The 20846-nt window shown below is 45.9% G+C and overlaps 1 protein-coding gene and 1 non-coding gene across 3 annotated transcripts in view; one reads left to right on the forward strand and one right to left on the reverse strand.

Annotated features, from left to right (window-relative positions):
• Window positions 1–20236, reverse strand: part of LOC126236067 (protein tweety) — a 951384-nt gene extending 931148 nt beyond the window's left edge. For both annotated transcript variants that reach the window (XM_049945120.1, XM_049945119.1), the window contains exon 1: window positions 20118–20236. The gene's annotated coding sequence lies outside the window, so the exon portion shown is untranslated. The remainder of the gene's footprint in view (window positions 1–20117) is intronic.
• A 220-nt stretch (window positions 20237–20456) lies between these two features.
• Trnay-gua (transfer RNA tyrosine (anticodon GUA)) lies at window positions 20457–20547 on the forward strand. Its single transcript is given in 2 exon segments — window positions 20457–20493; window positions 20512–20547. It is a non-coding gene; the product is annotated as a tRNA-Tyr (tRNA).
• The last annotated feature ends 299 nt before the right edge of the window (window positions 20548–20846 follow it).

The following is a 20846-nucleotide window of genomic DNA, read 5'->3' on the forward strand; positions in this document are numbered from 1 at the left end:
CAAAAGCTTATTCGAGCATTTTATTCTACTCACGAGTCTGGTGCAAGTCTTTCAAATGGACGCCACTTCGGCGATTAGCCTTTGTAATCAATCATTATGGAAGATGCTTCTTAAGCAAGGTTTCACTTTTTTTTTGATTACGTTGTAAAATACATACAGAATGTGCAGTGACATACTTTTTTGTCGGTGAAATTCGCCAGAATCAAATACGCCAGAATTTCGGTCAGGTACGTCCACCAATCAAAATTATGTAATTAAATAAAAATCGTAGTTCGTTTCAGTGCTAGCTATTCCCACAACCTTAGATTTTTGCGATTTCATCTTTCCTTTAGCCTTACATTACGGTGATCATGGAGTGCTAGGGTGCTTTAATCCCACTAGGTAGATCTTGGCCCTTATGACTTCGTGGAGGAGTCAATGTGGCCCGCGAACTAAAAAGTTTGGAGACCCCTGATTTATACGAATATGGATGCTACCTTTTTGATTCAAGGATCTTAAAATATGTCCTCATACGATTAAATCCGGGATTTCCAACGAGCTGGGAAATGAAGTTAGAAAATAAACGAAAAATAACAATGAATAAAATATTCACAAAAATGGTCACATTCTCATGATGTGAGGCTGAAACTGAAAATCAAAATTGTAAAGTAAAAAAGAAGTCTGAAGAATTGAAAAAATAATGTTGCACATCAGCAAAAATAACCAACAGAAAATTCCATGTTAATGTTCCTCAAACGGAATAAACTTTTTAAAAAAGGCTTATTCAATGGTGATGCCATTTGCAGAGGGGAAGGAGAAGGAGATTAGGACGTATATCCAGAGACATATTTAGCAAATGCGAAGCGTTTCCGGATTCGCTAGTTATTTATAATTGTAATAAACGCTTCAGAGCCTTAAAACCCAAATATTCATCTTGAAGCATCCTAATTAAGCAGTCTGTTTCTCGTAAGTCGCTTGATCTTCTGAAAGAAATACGTCAGCGGTCTTTGAAACATTTATGTACTTCGTAGACACTATAGTCCGACCTACGAACGATGGCTGTTCGCGCAGCTCGGGACACGGACAAGGATTGCGTTATTGCCGGGTCCAAGCGACGGTTGCGGCAAGCGCGTACACGTATTCTGCGCTTGAAGAAAGCGTCTATACTGCAAATTCCCTCTCTCGCTTGCTTGCGCAAAATTTTTCGCTTACCGCCACCATCAGCCGTGACAACTCGCAACAAATGGAACAAAAAAATCGCCAAATAACTCGCTACGACCACCTTCAATGCTGACATTGTCTACGACAGTCACAGCAGAGCGCTGATAACATTTCTGAACGCCCATTGCCTGCCGGAAATGCGTGACGTAGCTGCGCAGAACACCGTCAGGTGGCTTGCGGAGTATGGATGTAGATGTAGAAGCCTAAAGTCGACCGCCATCGTTCATGACTCCAAAATGGCTCTGAGCACTATGGGACTTCACATCTCAGGTCATTAGTCCCCTAGAACTTAGAACTACTTGAACCTAACTAACCGAAGGACATCATACACATCCATGCCCGAGGCAGGATTCGAACCTGCGACCGTAGCGGTCGCGACGTTCCAGACTGTAGCGCCTAGAACCGCTCGGCCGGCCGTTCATGACTCCAACTTCAGTTATGAGGCTTTTCCCTCATTACTTAAGAGTCGCGTTGACTTCTCCTTTCTTAAAAATAGTAATTTCGCGTTAAACGCGAATCTGCTCGAGGACGCGCACGTCACTCGCTGCCTCCCCCCGTCAAGACCGACCGTTTGCTGATTGGGAGAAAAAGTGGCTTAACTATTGTGGGAGGCCTCCTTCCAGAAGCCTTTGGAGGAACCCATCCTTCCTCAAAAAATGGCTCTGAGCACTATGGGACTTAACAGCTATGGTCATCAGTCCCCTAGAACTTAGAACTACTTAAACCTAACTAACCTAAGGACATCACACAAGACCCAGTCATCACGAGGCAGAGAAAATCCCTGACCCCGCCGGGAATCGAACCCGGGCGCGGGAAGCGAGAACGCTACCGCACGACCACGAGCTGCGGACATCCTTCCTCACCAAGATGGGCACTATACTGTTTCATTTGCCCCGTATAAATGGTGAACAAACAGCGATGACGACAAGATTTTGATCAAATGTCGGATAAACAACAAAAAGTAACAAAGTTGTCCGATATTCCTGCCACGTCGCCTGTGAGTTAAACCTCAACGTTTCTCGGACGACCTGCACCGCTTTCGTCAGTAGGTTACCTGGCTGGCGCAACTATGCCTCCGCAGCAACAAACAGTGGCTGCCGTCCTTGGCAGATGACGTCAGCATGTCGTCATGGCGCGCCTGCAGTGTGACGCTGGAGGAGGCCCCTCCCGCCCCATGCCCGGCCAGCCGAGGCGAGGAGGTTGCCCGTCCGCTCTCCCATTACATTTGTGTCTATAGAGGTGCTGGTTTCCAGGCAGACGCACGCCATCTTCATCTGAATCGCGCGCATTTCTACCGCCTCTACCTCAACTGGCTCGCAACGGGTCGGTGTGTGTGGTAGGGCTGCCGTATCTTCATCTACCTATGATTCCGGAAGAAAAGTGCACGGCGGACGGCACTTTGAATCAGTATCAGCACTCTTCTGTCGTATATCACTCGCATATGCTGTACATTCCCCAATCCCCCCCCCCCCTCTCTCTCTCTCTCTCTCTACACGCGAGGTGTAGGATGCCGGCAGCAGGATTGCCGCAGTCTTCCCCTACGGTCTCCCAACAGAGTAACGACACAACGACGCCTTTCCTCCAACGATCCTAATTTCAGTAAGGAATTTGACACCGTCCCGCATTGCCGTTTAATGAAAAAAAATGAGCTTATGGAATATCGGAGCGGACTTGAGACTGTATTCAAGACTTTCTTGCGAACAGAACTCAAAACGTCGCTCTTAACGAAACAAAATCGACAGATTTAAAGGTATTATCCGGAGTACCACAGGGAGGTATGATAGGACCGTTGCTGTTTACAATATACAGTGTGTTACAAAAAGCTACGGCCAAAGTTTCAGGAAACATTCCTCACACACAAAGAAAGAAAATATGTTATGTGGACATGTGTCCGGAAACACTTACTTTCCATGTTAGAGCTCATTTTATTACTTCTCTTCAAATCACATTAATCATAGAATGGAAACACACAGCAACAGAACGTACCAGCGTGACTTCAAACACTTTGTTACAGGAAATGTTCAAAATGTCCTCCGTTAGCGAGGATACATGCATCCACCCTCCGTCGCATGGAATCCCTGATGCGCTAATGCAGCCCTGGAGAATGGCGTATTGTATCACAGCCGTCCACAATACGAGCACGAAGAGTCTCTACATTTGGTACCGGGGATGCGTAGACAAGAGCTTTCAAATGCCCCCATGAATGAAAGTCAAGAGGGTTGAGGTCAGGAGAGCGTGGAGGCCATGGAATTGGTCCGCCTCTACCAATCCATCGGTCACCGAATCTGTTGTTGAGACGCGTACGAACACTTCGACTGAAATGTGCAGGAGCTCCATCGTGCATGAACCACATGTTGCGTCGTACTTGTAAAGGTACATGTTCTAGCAGCACAGGTAGAGTATCCCTTATGAAATCATGGCGGTGAATCGAGGAAGTACAGTACATACTGACGAAACTAAAATGAGCTCTAACATGGAAATTAAGCGTTTCCGGACACATGTCCACCTAACATCTTTTCTTTATTTGTGTGTGAGGAATGTTTCCTGAAAGTTTGGCCGTACCTTTCTGTAACACCCTCTATATAAATGATCTAGTAGAAAGTGTCGGATGCTCTTTTAAGCAGATGATGCAGTTGTCTATACCAAAGTAGCAACGCCAGGAGATAGTAAGAGTTTGCAGAACCACCTGCAGAGAATTGATGAATGGTGCCGGCTCTGGCAGTCGACGCTGAACGTAAATAAATTTCTTTGAAAATTTGTGGTAAGGACTATGGTACTAAACTGCTAAAGTCATCGGTCCCTAGGCTTACACACTACATAACCTAACTTAAACTAACTTACGCTAAGGACAACACACACACCCATGCCGGAGGGAGGATAAACCTCCGACGGGGGGAGCCGAGCGAACCGTGATGAGGCGCACTAGACCGCACGGCTACCCCTCGCGGCCGTAAATGAATGTAACATATTGCGCATACATAGGAAAAGAAATCCACTACTGTACAGCTACACTATTGATGACAAACAGCTGGAGACAGGGTCTACCGTAAAATATCTAGGCGTAACTATCCAGAGCTACCTTAAGTGGAACGACCACAAAAAATGTTCAAATGGCTCTGAGCACTATGGGACTTAACATCTGAGGTCATCAGTCCCGTAGAACTTAGAACTACTTAAACCTAACTAACGTAAGGACATCACACACATCCATGCCCAAGGCAGGATTCGAACCTGCGACCGTAGCGGTCGCGCCGTTCCAGACTGAAGTGCCTAGAACTGCTCGGTCACACCGGCTGGCGGAATGACCACATAAAACAGATAGTGGGAAAAGCAGACACCAGACTCAGATTCATCGGAAGAATTTTAAGGAAATGTAGCTCATCCACGAAAAAAGTGGCTTGTAAGGCGCTTGTTCGCCCGATTCTTCAGTATCGTTCATCTATCTGGGATCCCTATCAGATAGGACTGATAGAGGAGATAGAGAAGATCCGACGAATAGCGGCGCGTTTCGTCACGGGATCGTTTAGCTGGCGAGAGAGCCTTACGGAGATGCAACAAACTCCACTGGCAGAAGTTACAAGAAAGGCGTTGTGCATCACGGAGAGATTTACTATTGCAATTTCGGGACAGCACTTTTCATGAGTCGACCACCCGTCACTACTCCCCCCCCCCCCCCTCCCACATACATCTCGCGTATTGACCACGAGGAGAAAATCCGAGAAATTGGGACCAATACAGAGGCTTACCGACAATCATTCTTCCCACACACTATTCGCGAGTGGAACAGGTGTGGAAGGATCAGATACTGGTACCGAAAGTACCCTCCGCCACGCTCCATTAGGTGGCTTGTGGGGTATGGTTAAAATGCCTCTAAGCACTATGGGACTTAACATCTGAGGTCATCAGTCCCTTAGACTTAGAACTACTTAACCCTAACTAACCTAAAGACATCACACACATCCATGCCCGAGGCATGATTTGAACCTGCGACCGTAGCAGCAGCGCGGTTCTGGACTGAAGCGCCTAGAACCGCTCGGCCACTGCGGGGTATGATGTAGATGTAATTAAAGTTCTCTGATCATCTCTGTTACACATTCGCATCGGTTGTACCGACCTTTTACGATCGTCGCGTCCCGCCTCTGAATTTGTTCCATGTTTCCTGTCACGCCTACTTAGTGAGGACTCCAAACGCTACAGAAGTATTCTATAATTGATCGCCGTAGCGTCTTGTTTGCTGTTTCCAGTACCATTACCGCAATTCCCCAAAATCCTTCCAACAAATCAAAGTCTTTCAAAAATCTTGAATTGTTTTTGCTCCGCAGCTTTTAGATATTTGTTGAAGGACATCTTCTAAACACAATGAACTGCACCTGAAATATTTATTAACCAAAATAATATTCGGGTGTATAACCCATCGTCAGTGGTATATGATGTGTCTCTATATCAATGACGTGTGTCAATTATAAATTCTTTATGATATTCAGTTTCATGCGCATCTGGGAAACAACCAACCCTGTAGATACTCCGAACCCAGTTACAACCATGTCTATGTTAACACGACAGAATATGTAGTCCGTCGTATCTCATAGTACACAGGTTGTCGTGAGACTGGCCACTACATGACAGTTATTCATGATCAAGAATTGTCACAGCCTAACATTTGACAGCAGTACCATATAGGACAATATGTGTGCTGTGTGGTAGGACGGATCTAGGTATCCACACGGTCGTTTGCTTTCTAGATGCACATCAAACTGGCCATCATAAAGCATCATGACTGACACACACACCGAGCGAGGTGGCGCAGTGGTTAGCACACTGGACTCGCATTCCGGAAGACGACGGTTCAATACCGCGTCCGGGCATCCTGATTTAGGTTTTCCGTGATTTCCCTAAATCGTTCCAGGCTAATGCCGGAATGGTTCCTTTGAAAGGGCACGGCCGACTTCCTTCCCTAATCCGATGAGACCGATGACCTCGCTGTTTGGTCTCCTTCCTCAAAAACAACACAACCCAACTGACACACATGTCAGTGATATACTAGAGGTACATAATGTGTCACTGACGATGGATTATGCACTTGAATACCGTTCTCTCTAACAAACATTTCAAGTGCAGATCATGGTATTTGTAAGGTGTCCTTTACCAAAGTTTTTCATTGGCATTCCCTTCTATTAATATCACTTAATCCCTCTATCTCATATCACTTCGTAGCATTACGGCCAGATATCCAAACAATGCGACATGCTCAAGATATTGATCACTAATCCTGGTATCTGATACAAAGGAGTTCTTTCTCTCTTTTGCAGGCATTACACTACAATTTATCCGCTTTTAACCAAAAATGGCATTCATTATGCCAAGCGGAACAACAATCCAAGTTGTTTTCTGCTTCCTTAAACAGCAGCGCCTGCACACAATCAGATAGCGCTACTGACCCTGCGTGACTGATCGTACCCCAGTCGCCCTGTTACTCTTCTTCGGATATTGCCGAGATTGGGTACTATGCGTGCCTTGCGATATGGATAGCCGTGCTGTAGGTGCAACCACAGCGGAGGGGTGTCTGTGGAAACGCCAGACAAACGTACAGACATACGCTTCCTGGAGAGGGGCAGCAGGCTTTTCAGTAGTTGCAGGGACAACGGTCTGGATGATTGGCTGAACTGGCTTTTTTAACACCAGTCAACACGGTCTTGCTGTGCTGGGCCCGCGAAACTCACAAAGCAAGGGTCGAAACTACGGCAGTTTTTTTTTCTTAAGTGCTTCCGGTTCTTATGTATGGTTAAATAATGATACCAACCCCTTTGGTTAAATATTACGGAGGATCTCCGGGCGGGGATTGCTCAGGAAGAAGTTCTACGGGTCGGAGCGCGAAATGTTAGGACCCATAATCGCGTAGGTAGGGTACGGAATTTGAAAAAGGAAATAGATAGTTTGAAGTGAGACACAGTGAGAATTAGTAAAGTGGGGTGGCAGGAACAAAAGGATTTCCTGTCAGGTTAGTACATGGTTATAAAAATAAAATCAGATAGGGATAATGCAGAAGTAGGTCTAATAATAAATAAGAATATGTGAATGCGGATAAGCTACTGTGAAAAGTATAGTGAACGCATTATCGTAGCCAAGATAGATATAAAGCCAACACCCGACACAGTAGTACAAGTTCATAGCCAACTAGCTCCGGAGATAATGAAAAGATGGAAGGAATGTATGAGAATTTAAAACAAATTATTCAGATAGTTAAGGAAGGGGAAAATTTAATTATGAAGGGGGACTGGAATCCTGAAGTATGAAGAGAGAGAGAAGGAACAATAGTAGAAAAATGTGGACTGGGGGAAGGGAATGAAAGAGTAAGCCGCTTGATAGAATTTTGCACAGAGAACAGTTTTATCATCGCTAAAACTTGGTTTAAAAATCATGAAAGAAGGATATATACGTGGAAGAGGCCTGAAGATACAGGAAGGTTCAAATAGATTACATAACGGCAAGACAGAGATTCCAAAACCAGATTTTAAACTACAAAACGTTCTGAGTGACAGTTGTGGTCTCAGACCATAATTTATTGGTATAATTGCAGAAAGTTAGGAAATTAAGGAGATGGGACCTGGATAAATTGAAAGAACGTGAGGCTATTGAGAACTTCAGAGAGGTGCATTAGGCAACGATTGACTGAAACAGCGGTAAGGAAGAAAATGAAGACAATAGACGACGAATGGGTAGCGTTGAGTGATGAAATGGTGAAGACAACAGACGATCAAATAGGCAGAAAGACAAGACGTGTTAGATATCCTTAGACAATGCGTGGGATAAAGAATTTAAGGAGAAAATATAGAAATGCAGCAGATGAAGCAGACAAAAATCGAATCCAGACTTCTAAAAAATGAGGTTCACAGGAATTGCAAAATGGCGAAGCAGGAACAGCTGGACGAGAAATGTAAGGCTGGATATTGTAGAAGTATGCAAAACTAGGGGAACGATAGATGTCACCCATTGGGAAAACCGAAGAGAACTTTGTCGCAAAGAGAAGCAGCTGCAAACCGAAGAGAACTTTGTCGCAAAGAGAAGCAGCTGCATGTATATTGAAAGCTGAGAGCGAAAACCAGTACTAAGGAGAGAAAAGTGGAAGGTGGAATGAGTATATGGAGGTCTAGACAAGGAAGATAAATTTGAAGGCAGTACTATAGAAAGGGAAGAGGAAGCAAATGAAGTTGAAATGGGAGATATAATTGAGAGAGCACTGAAAGCTGTAAGTAGAAACTAGGCCCCTGAAGTAGACGACGTTCCGTCAAAGCTACTCATGTCCTTGGGAGGGCAAGCCACGATAAAACTATTCCACCTGGCGTGCAAGATGTACAAGACAGACGAAGTACCCTCAGACTTCAAGAAGAATATAATAACGCAAATTCCAAAAAAGGCAGATGCTGACTGGTGTGAATACTACAAAAAATTCAAATGGCTCTGAGCACTATGGGACTCAACTGCTGAGGTCATTAGTCCCCTAGAACTTAGAACTAGTTAAACCTAACTAACCTAAGGACATCACAAACATCCCATGCCCGAGGCAGGATTCGAACCTGCGACCGTAGCGGTCTTGCGGTTCCAGACTGCAGCGCCTTTAACCGCACGGCCACTTCGGCCGGCTATGAATACTACAGAAACATCAGTTTTAATAAGTTATGGCTGCAAAATAATGGCAAGAATTATTTACAGAAGACTGGAAAAACTGGTAGAAACAGTTGTTGGGGAAGATCGTTTTGAGTTCCGGAGAACGCTGCGATCGCTCCGATTTGCACACACACGTGCCATCTGGTACAGATCACGGAACCTGGTGACGGAGTGCAGCGATCCGTCACTAGTATTTGGGGCTCCTAACAGAAATTTTAAAAAAATTCGATGTCTGCGCAACAGCAGTGAATCGGAAGTTGGCGAATGTGCGGTGATGCATAAGTGAAAAGTTCCGTGTTGTGTGTGAAAATACAGCATCCCGTACAAAAGTCATTCCACTTGTTAGAGTTTAGCAAGTGTTGTTCTGTCATCACAGTGCAGAAACTATTTCGTCAGTGATAGAATCCATCACCTCCAAATGCCGACAACATTCGCAGACGGCGTCGGCAGTTTGAAGAAACACAATGTTTATGCGAAGGAATAAATGCAAGCGAGCCACATGTATCGGTACCGATCGCTGTCGCCCTTCGTTTAAAAGTAGTCGGGTTCTTTCTCTTCGTTACTGGTGTTATCTTAGTTTACCCACGTTTTAAGAGAGGAACAGTGCGGGTTCTCTGGGTTCTGTCGGTCGAAATATTATCGAGCCAATCACTTTACGAAGCCGCCCCGTGTGATAGTACTGTACACTGAGATGACTAAAGTCGTGGGACAGTGATATGCACATACAGAGTTGGTGGCAGTATCGCGTACACAAGTTATAAAAATGGCTCTGAGCACTATGGGACTCAACATCTTAGGTCATAAGTCCCCTAGAACTTAGAACTACTTAAACCTAACTAACCTAAGGACATCACACACACCCATGCCCGAGGCAGGATTCGAACCTGCGACCGTAGCAGTCCCGCGGTTCCGGACTGCAGCGCCAGAACCGCTAGACCACCGCGGCCGGCACACAAGTTATAGAAGGTCAGTGCATTGGCGGAGCTGTCATTTGTACTCAGGTGATTCATGTGAAAAGGTTTCCGAAATTGTTAAGGCTGCATGGCGGGAATTAACAGACTTTGAACGTGGATTGGTGATTAGGATAGTCGAGAGCGCTAACGCGCTGCGTCCTGGACTCGGGTAGGCGCGCCGGCCCCAGATCGAATCCGCCCGGCGGATTAACGGCGAGGGCCGGTGTGGCGGCCAGCCTGGATGTGGTTTTTAGACGGTTTTCCATATCCCGCTAGGTGAATACCGGTCTGGTCCCCACGTTCCGCCTCAGTTACACGACTCGCCGACAACTGAACACGTTCGCACTATTCCATAAATTACACTAGACGCAGACAGCTGGGGTACACTAATTCCGTCCCGGGGCGGGGGGGGGGGGGGGGGGGGGGTACGGGGTGGCGGCAGGAAGGGCATCCGGCCACCCCATCATCCTAGCCTTGCCAAAATCCGTTCCTAACACTGCCGACCCAGCGTCAGTGCGGGACATGGCACCAGTGAAAGAAAGAACGCGGACTGGTAATTGGAGCTAGACGCTTGGACATTCGATTTCGGAAACCGTTAGGGAATTGAATATTCCGAGATCCACAGTATCACCAGTGTGCCGAGGATGCCAAGCTTCAGGCATCACCTCTCACACAGACAAGACAGTGGCCGACGGCCTTTCCGACCGAGAGCAGAGGCGTTTGCGTAGAGTTGTCAGTCCTAACAGAAAGCAACGCTGCGTGAAATAACCGCAGAAATCAATGCGGGGCTTACGACGAACGTTTCCGTTAGGACACTGCGGCGAAATTTGACGTTAACGGGCTATGGTAGCAGACGAACGACGCAAGTGCCTTTGCGAACAGTACGACATCGCCTGCAGCGCCTCTCCTGGGCTCGTGACCATATAGGTTGGACGCTAGACGACTGGAAGACCTTGGTCAGATGAGTCCTGATTTCAGCTGGCGAGAGCTGATGGTAGGATTAGTGTGGGCGCAGACCGCACGGAGCCATGGACCCAAGTTATCAAAAGGCACTGTGCAAGCTCCATAATGGTGTGGGCTGTGTTTACGTGGAATGGACTGAGCCCTCTGGTCCAACTGAACCAATCATGACAGAAAATGGTTATGTTCGGCTACTTGGAGACCATTTGCAGCCAGTCAACGATGGAATTTTTATGTATGACAATGCGCCATGTCGCCGGGGCCACAATTGTTCGTGACTGGTTTGAAGAACATTCTGGATAATTCGAGTGAATAATTTTGCCACCCACTAGAATTTATGGGACATAATCGACAGGTCAGTTCGTGCACAAAATTGTGCACCGGCAACGTTTTCGGAGTTATGGAGGGCTGTAGAGGTACCATGGCTCAATATTTCTGCAGGGGAGTTCCAAATGACTTGTTGAGTCCATACCACGCCGCGCTGCACTACATCGGACAAAAGAAGGTCTGACACGATATTAGGAGGTATTCCATTACCTTTGTCACCTCAGTGTATCTCGGATGGAAGAGGCACTGACAGTCATTCTCCGGGCGCCCCCCTCCCCGACAGCGATCTGCGGAGCCAGGTGTGGCCGCCTTAGAGAGGCAGGAACACCAGAGCGGGATTCCGCGGCGTGTTGCGGGCAGGCAGTCCGTGGCCTCAGAGACTTCCGGCCGAGCCGCCGGCTATCTTTTAATGGATCAGTCTCCGAGCCGTCTTCGCTTCTCAGAAAGAAACGCTCATAATCTCTGCGCTGCGACCGCCAAGCGCTTTCGATGGCGAAAGCTCCTTTTGGAGAGAGTAAACTGTCGCAGGAAGGAAGGTTAAAATTTACGCTGCACTATCGGTTGGTTGCCACTTTGTCCCAACACAGAAGTTTAGACTCCCAGCTCTCGCCACCTCGGACGATATTAAATACATCTTTATTTTGATTTTTCCTTAACCTGACTACAATATAGTAGCAACGCATTTACCGTTCGAGGTTAGCAGACCGAACTTGGATTCCGATAAAAAACTGATACTGAATCCCGATCCGTCCGTTGTGGTTCAGTTCTGTGCGATTTGCATGTACCACACCAAATGATTTTAAGGGGAGGTTTACTATCTTTGGCCCGAATAAAGCATGTTCTTTGAGAATTTTTTGGGATGTGCTACAGATATCAATGTCAAATTTGGTCAAAATGTTTATTGACATTTCCTCTATAAACTAAAATTTTTTCGACCAGAAATGTCAAAGACCAAAGGCGGAAGTGCCGTCGGAACGAAACAAAATTTTGATGTAGGCCTTCACGCGCGGTATGTCACAGGTCAGCCGGCTCGTCTGAAATCAAAACTGAGTTGACGTTAGCGAAGTATATAAGATTCTTTAGGAGTTGAACCTCGCTTAAGTTATTTGGACCATAGGAAACAAAATAGCGGTCATTTGAAAAAAAGAGGGTTTTTTCATCGATTTTTCCTTATTCGTCGGCCAATAAAAATATTTATAGTTGATGGATCGGAATAAAAGTGGTACAACTCCTAGACAATTTAGTTAGCTTCACCGGAAACAAAGACTCGTGCCAGTCGGTTCAGTAGATTTGAAGTTATCATACCGCGCGATGAAAAAACGTCAGTTCGAGAAAATGGCGGATCCTGCCTCGGGCATGGATGTGTGTGATGTCCTTAGGTTAGTTAGGTTTAAGTAGTTCCAAGTTCTAGGGGGCTGATGACCTTAGAAGTTAAGTCCCCTAGTGCTCAGAGCCATTTGAAAATCGCGTTTGAAGTTTTGACTACATATAAATGCAATATTATGCAACGTACGTTCAATCTACTACTCCAGGTCCATAACCTAGTCCTTCCTCTTCCTCATAGAGGGCATTCTGTTCGATCTAGGCCATCCTGCGCTGCTCTAGAGCCGCTCGTACGGCCAGTGACAAGTGGTTTCCGGCCGCTTGAATCCGGTGGTCATCCGAACGCTTGGCGAACTGTGTCGAATAGAGTCCCAGGGTGACGTCCATCGTTGTCATGGTCTTCAGAATTGCTAAATACCCTTCGTTGAAGCTGCTCACTGCCAGGAAAGTCGCAATCTCCACAGTCTTCGCACCAGAATGCAAATGCTTGGGGGCTAACTTCCAAACACACGCGTTCAAACTTTCATTTGAATTTTATGTGTTTCCTCCCGAGCATCGGTACAATAACTCTTCCTCTGGAAGAAAACAACTGGTGCGTCAAAAAGGCCGATTTCAGGCAGGTGCATTTTTTTGTTCAACCGCTCCGTTCCGTATTCGGAAAACTGTTTCAGGGGTGGATTCTAAACACTTTTATGGATCCAAAAATGCAATTTAAAAAAATCTATTTTTTGAACCAAAAGATAGTAAACGTTCCCTTAATGAAAATACGATGTTATGAGGATATCGCAAAAAAAAAAAAAATTGTGAGTGAATTCAGGAATTCTTGGTAGGGGCGAAGCAGCACGTTATCTGGAATGCAGAGCCAGCGACCGATGTAGAAAGTAACTTGTGGTGGCGTGCCCAAGGGCAAGTGTGTTGGGTGCATCGCTGTTCACGTTTTATAGTGACGAGCTTGCAGTTTTAACGGTACTCGCGCGGAAACCCGCGCCGCTTCCTGGATTCGGGGACCCTCTGGATCACGGGGTCCCGGGTTCGCTCCCGGCCGGGTTTTGGATTTTCTCTGCCTGGGGACTGGGTGTTTGTGTTGTCATCATTTTATCATCATCATCATCATTCGTGACGTTGGCTAGATTGGACTGTGTAAAAATTGGGAACTTGTACGGGCGCTGATGACTGCGCAGTTGAGTGCCGCACAAACCAAACATCATCGGGGACGTGCGGCGGATTGACGGCGAGGGGCAGTTTGCAGACCAGCCTGGATGTGGTTTTTAGGCGGTTTCCCACACTCTACTATGTCACATTTTCATATGGAATAACAATGGACAGACATGGGAAATTCCGTCCCGGGAGGAAAGGGGTGACGACGATAACAAGAGCATCCGGATAAACACTGTCACTACCGCTGCCAAATACAGACATGCCGACCCCGTAAAGACATGGCATAACGGTCGGGAAAGAGGAGGAGACAATTTTAACTGTGACCTCAGAGTTTTTGTGGATGATTCGATTATACAGCGTAATAAGACTGTTGATGTTTTTAAAAATATCGCGAATCCGATATATCAAATGTTCAAATGTGTATGAAATCTTATGGGACTTAACTGCTAAGGTCCTCAGTCCCTAAGCTTACACACTACTTAACCTAAATTATCCTAAGGACAAACACACCCCTGCCCGAGGGAGGACTCGAACCTCCGCCTGGACCAACCGCACAGTCCGTGACTGCAGCGCCCTAGACCGCTCGGCAAATCCCGCCCGGCTCCGGTAGATCGATATTTTAAAATATACCATTATCGGCTCTCAATATACCGAGATAAAGTATTGACATATCGACGGAAACAATATGGACGTGCCAGCCCATAAAAATATCGGCTTCTCATTATAAATATAGAGCCGGTTTTAGAGTTGTATATTTAAGTATTGATTTTTTATTAGATATTCTGTACATGAACAAACTAGCATCCTGCCTATCTCCCTTAGAACAAGAGTTGAAAGGAAAACTATGTACGTTCATGTTTGACGATAACATCTTTGCTAACAATTGTAACACCATGTAAGTGGCGCAATAAAAGGTGTCCGATGGGTCCGTCACTCGGTTTCGTCAGTTTCGTCACATATCGGATTTGCCCGGAGCACTTCATGTCGACTTCGTTGTTTTTATGTGTATATTTTTTTCTGTTTCTGTCAACGCCAGCGACCTAGCTAGTCGTAGTGTCGTTAAAATTGCGTGGTGAAGCTGAACGTTGCAGTTTCTGTTGGTAGAGCAAAGCACCGATTACGTCAGCATTTCCCCTCAAACGACTCCGCCCACCCCAAAGACCAGTCCAATCATTTACATTTTTGTTCACCATTTTCAGCATCTGTTTTTGAAGAATGCCGGTATGAAGAAATGGCACACTAGTTGCATTAAAAATTCTTTTTTTAACGCAACAGGTATGCTATTTCTTCACACCGGAAATCTTGTTATTTCATTCACACCCCCCGCCCCCAGTGCAATCGGACTACTAGTTTTGTACCATACATACTTGCTTCACACAGGCAAAGACAAAGATTGGACGCGACGAAAGCTCAAAAACTAGTACGACTCCTTCACATAGCGAAAGTAAAATTATGTTCTACAACAATTTCAAAGGAACAGCTTCAAATATGTACCGAAAATTGCGAAAAAAATTGTATAAAATAAAAATATCGGGGAAGAAAATATCGCATATATATTATATATGCTTTTTGTAAAAAATATCGAATAAAACCGACAGCCCGCATCTCGTGGTCGTGTGGTAGCGTTCTCGCTTCCCACGCCCGGGTTCCCGGGTTCGATTCCCGGCGGGGTCGGGGATTTTCTCTGCCTCGTGATGGCTGGGTGTTGTGTGATGTCCTTAGGTTAGTTAGGTTTAAGTAGTTCTAAGTTCTAGGGGACTGATGACCATAGATGTTAAGTCCCATAGTGCTCAGAGCCATTTGAACCATTTTTTTGAATAAAACCGACAAACTGCAGAGACGGATTACTGACTGGAAAAGGAGGAAAAAAGGTTCTGTGAACATGTGTCCGGAAACGCATCGTTGCCACCGTAGATGGCCTTGACAAAAGCGAGTTCCTCTGACCACGTGCCGTGCGTACGTTGCGTGTTGCAGGCTGTGTGTGACGCAGCGTACTGTAAGCAGCAGAATGGTCCGCTATTCAAGTCGGGAACAAGCCGAGATGGTGTTTGTGTACGGCAAGGCAGACGAAAACGGTCGAGAGGCAGGGCTATACCAAAGCAAGTACCCTCAAAGACACCAACCACATCACACAACATTTCACGCCCTTTTTGGGCGTTTGTGTGATGATAGGTACTTTCAGACGGACGAACGTGCAGGGAGGCGGCAGATTGTGCGTACACCGTACCTGGAGGATCGGGCTCTACAGCGTGTTCACGACGCCTGTGACGGTACTGGGACAGAGGCCTGAACGTGCGAAAGAGTGCGGCAACCCATGTTGCGACGTGCGCACGCGTGCATTGCATCCCAGGGAGGCCACTTTGAATATCCCTTGTGTCGTCGATGCGATGCAGCTCTGCCCTGTGTTCCAGAATGATTTGTTATCGTTGCACGCACACCGTCCATTTCCGGACGTGTTCACAGGACCTTTTTCCCTCCATTTTCAGTTAGGAAGCCGTGCCTGCACTTTGTCGGTTTTATTGAAGTTCACCCGGTGTACATGGTCAGTCAGGAGGAAAGATACGTGCTTTGAAGGGTGATAGTATTAGTGATTCTGAACTTCAAGTAATCATACGCCGTTTTCTTAACCGTATCCGAGGTACATCAGTTTGAAAATCACGGATGTCAGAGACATGTCTGTCACCAGCACTCACACGCGAATATAACCAGAGCGACATTAGGCTACGTAGTATTGTATTTGCTATCAATTTCACTGCGCGCTTCACATGCCAGTGACACTGCCTCACTGAAACGTATCCTGGGCGTTGGATCAGTTGCCGTGGAGTGATTTCTTGGCCACCGAGGTCACCACATCTTACTACATTAATTTTTGCGGGGCTGGCGTAAGAGCGAAGTCTAAATGCACAGAGTGGACACAGGAGGAACTTCTCGCTCGTATGTTACACTCGTGTGCTCAAGTAAATAGCCGTACGAATGGGCGCAGACCACTAACACAGCAGCTGTTTACGTACAAGAGCTTCAAAATACATTGCAGTCGACGGCGGACTTTTTGATCATCTTTTGTGGGGAAATGTACGCCATCAAACACGACATGAGACCACAGTGTTTCATGTACTATCGCCTGCATTTGTCGCATTTCCCCCCTGTTTTCATTATTTTTCTCGGAAACTTGAGAACAAAATGGTTCAAATGGCACTGACACTATGCGACTTAACTTCTGAGGTCATCAGTCGCCTAGAACTTAGACCTAATTAAACCTAACTAGCCTAAGGACATCACACACATCCATGCCCGAGGCAGGAATCGAACCTGTGACCGTAGCGGTCGCTCGGCTCCAGACTGCAGCGCCTAGAACCGCACGGCCACTCCGGCCGGCAAACTTGAGAACAGGACATACGTTCGTATGACGTTTCTTGTTCAGAATCATTAATAATATCGCTCCTCAAAGCAAGGACCTTTCCTCCTAATACAACATCTATAATGAAGATCTGATTAAAAAAAAAAGCAATTTACAGATATTCAGTCAAATTGTGATAAGATTACAAATCGGTGCAAAGACTGGTAGCTTTCTTTAAATGTTCATAAATGTAAAATTTTGCACTTCACGAACCAAAAGACACAATATGCTTCCTAGTCACATATAAAACCAGGCAATTTACACAAATACCTGGGTGTACCACTTTCTAGCGATATGAAATGCAACGATCACAAAGGGTCAATAGAAACTAAAGCAGGTAGCAGACTTAGGTTAATTTGCAGCATACTGCAAAATTCCCATGAATTTATAATTGAGACTGCTTACAAAACACTCGTGCGACCCATTCTACAATATTGCTCTAATATGTGGGGCCTGTACCAAATAGGACTATTAGGGATATTGAAAGTGTACAAAGAAGCGCAGTACAAATGATCGATGGCAGAGTGTCATGGGAGAGAGCCACGCACATGTTGAAGAAACCAAATTTGTAGACTCTTGAATACAGACGGAAACTATCCCGAGGAATCTATTGCCAAACACGGAACCTACCCCGAAAAATTCTACTGACAAAGTTTTAGGAACCAGTATTAAGTGAAGACTCTATAGTCACATATGTATCGCCCTCGTATGGTCAGCGAGACAAGATCAGGCAAAATGCAGCGCGCACACAAGCATTTAAGCATTCTTCTGGCGCGCATGGAACGGAGGAGAAGTCCCTATAACTGGTGCAGTGGGAAGTACCCTATGCCATGCACCTCGCAGTGGTTTGCAGAGTATGACTGTAGATGGAAAGGCTGGCAAAATGACATGACTCGCTCGTCGTCTTGGTCTGGAAATATTGGACACTGAAAAGGAGAGCTAGAGTCATCGTCTCCTCCATGTGGAATTCGTTCGATACGCAACATTTGGGGGAAGGCAGCGAACCGAAGTGGGTAAGCCCTTATCGTGGCATTCTTGTACTGATGCGAGGAAAGCACTGAACTCCACAGTGATCTGAAGTGGGGGAGTGCTTCCCCGTGGCATTCTCCTTGTACTGATGCGAGGAAAGCGCTGAACTCTAGTAACGTCGCCGGGCAAGCATTCGAATCCCCCCCCCCCCTAAGGACAGTGGCAGATCGCATGGCTTTCCATCGCGAGGCGTACCCACAAAGAAGGTCACGGTCGATTATCCAGGACGTTGCAGGAACAGTCCGTGGCAAACGGTAGGCGAAAGTGACTTATTACCAGTTTATGCTCGTGCAAGCACTTACGACTCGAGAGAGAAAGATATGAAGCAGTCTGGCGAAAGTTGCTGAATAAATTCCTCCTGGTCCACAAAATTGTTGGGGACCCAGCAGTGCGGTAGCTTATGTCTACTTGAGCTTATGTGCATGATGTGCGCAAATGTCTGCTGAGAACAGCGAACATAACTTCATTTGCATTCGAAATGAAAACTGGTGAACGAGTTTGTGTTCCTTCTAATAGCGCCGCCAGTTGAAGTGAAAACGTCCGGATTTATGACAGTTTTACAAAGGCAGACGTACAATCGGAAGAAACTGCGACCTACCCGAGTTTCCGGTCATTCTGCAGCTGAAAGCCCTGTGTTTCTTTTCAGTGTGGCCACTGTTGCTTCCTTAGTGGAGAAACTTTAGAATGAAACTCTAGCGACTAGCCTCTAATGAAAGTGGTGTCGATAGTCGTTAAAACTGAACTACGAATAACAGGCAAATTATGAAAAAATGACAAGATGATAATTACTGTGTCAAATTTGTTATTCCTTTAAGTGGAAGCAAAAGAAATAAAGCAAAGCGCTTCTCTTAACGCCATCTCTCTCTATGTGTTCTCTGTCTCTGTTTTACCGTTGCAACCTGGCGTGGCTGTTTTTGCAGAATACACACTCGATGTAGAGGTCGCGAGTTACTCACACAGGAACCGGAAGTGGCATTGCGAAGGAACCGTCCCAGGATTCACTAGAGTTGGTTTAGGGGAAGCCTGATGCGGCTGGTCCACAGTTTGCAGCCAATCCCTTTCTAACATGGGTGCAATGTTGTAAATAATACGCAAATGAAATGGAACAGAAGCTCGCTAGTATCAGTATCAAGTGCTCTCTGCAACGTACTGTCAGGGGCTTACGGAGTGCATACGAGAACATAACTGTTGGGTATAAAAAACATAACCGCAACGCACCACTTCTTTCAACAGCGCCCGAATTCACGACCGGTGCTGCGTGCACACGGGCGCGCGTACGCAAACACACATGCGCGCGCGCCGGCGTTGTCTGAGGAATCCGTTCGTTTGTTTGTTTGGTGCTCTTTAGCTGCACTGGGCCGGAGTGTTCATTAGATTCTGTGGTGCACCGATTCACTATAAGCGTCTCCCTCCGAACGCCGCTTACAAAACTAAACACTAGAGCGGCAAGCGGCGCTAACTTCACAGACAAGAGGATTAGGCAGTATCGAGCGAATGGGTGGGGAGGGGGCGAGGCGACGTTACCATGGCTACTGGGAGACCTGTAGTCTCCTGTCAACCCCCCCCCCTTCCCCCCTCCACAGCCATCCACTGAGTGTAGCGATTTGACAAGACTGTATCCTTGGGGAAATAACAGTAGCTGCATTCCCCTATACAAAGACATCTACAGACTTTCATGTGGTATTAATACATTATTTGATCTATAAATACCAGTTTTGTAGGGTCTTCGAAATTAAAGATCGCATTATTAAAATGTCACTGAAGAAAGCAAGGAGAACATCATTTTGTTATTCCTAAGTTTTATTCATAGATTCGGCAAGAGAATTCAATACCGCACGATCACTATATTCTGAAAGTGAATGGATCTTATCAAACAAATTTATTAAAATAAATGTTTAATCTGCACTAGATTATTGACGTCTTGATATCCGAAGTTAGGGAAATGAGATGTCTATTAATGCAGTTTCACTGTAATAATTCATATATCGACAGAAAAAATTGTTTGTGTAATCGTGGTTTCACAGAGAATAACTTAAAGGCGTTACTGCAAGTGACGGACCGAGTAAACACACAGCGAACAACAACTCGTCAGCAGCCGCACATACCTTGAGTCGATTTTCTGTCACGGAAAAGCGCGCGGAGAACGACACACTCTCACCTCACACATCGAGCGCGGACTGCGCTCTGTTGAACAGACGCCCCGACTCCAGCGGCGGTGAATTGACGTGACCAATCACGAGCGGAATATCAGTCACGTGGTGTCTGCGAGTAGAGATGGAGACCGAGCTTCACGGAGTATAAAAACAGATATACGATGAAAGACTCATGCACCTACTTGCAGTTACTTTTTGTATTGTCATGAGCAATTTCCATATAAGTAACTATAATAGGGTCCAAAGTGAAAGTCATTGTGTACATATATTACCGCACAATGTGAGCCACATCCTCTGGTAGCTCAGTTGGTAGAGCGGTGGACTGTAGAGGTTCAGACTAGCAGAAATCCATAGGTCGCTGGTTCGAATCCGGCCCGGAGGAAATATTTTAACGTCCTTCAAAATACCAGTTTCATTTCTCGACTTCAGATATTTAATCGCTTTCTCTGTTTAGCAATGCGGAAGCATAGAAAAATCATGCTAATGAAGTGTAGATAATAGTTAACATATAGGCCTTTTTCTTTCTTATGCTTTGGGCACAATAACCTTCAATACAGTGCAAGGCTTGACACATATGCATCCATACTCAGCAAACCAATGTCAAGTGTATGGCAGAGGGTGCCTCCTCTTTTATCACATATTAGGGTTTCTTTCCTTTCTTGCCCATATGGAGCATTGCTT

Source organism: Schistocerca nitens, chromosome 2 (genome assembly GCF_023898315.1).
Source record: "Schistocerca nitens isolate TAMUIC-IGC-003100 chromosome 2, iqSchNite1.1, whole genome shotgun sequence".
In the NCBI taxonomy this organism is placed as follows: Eukaryota; Metazoa; Arthropoda; class Insecta; order Orthoptera; family Acrididae; genus Schistocerca; species Schistocerca nitens.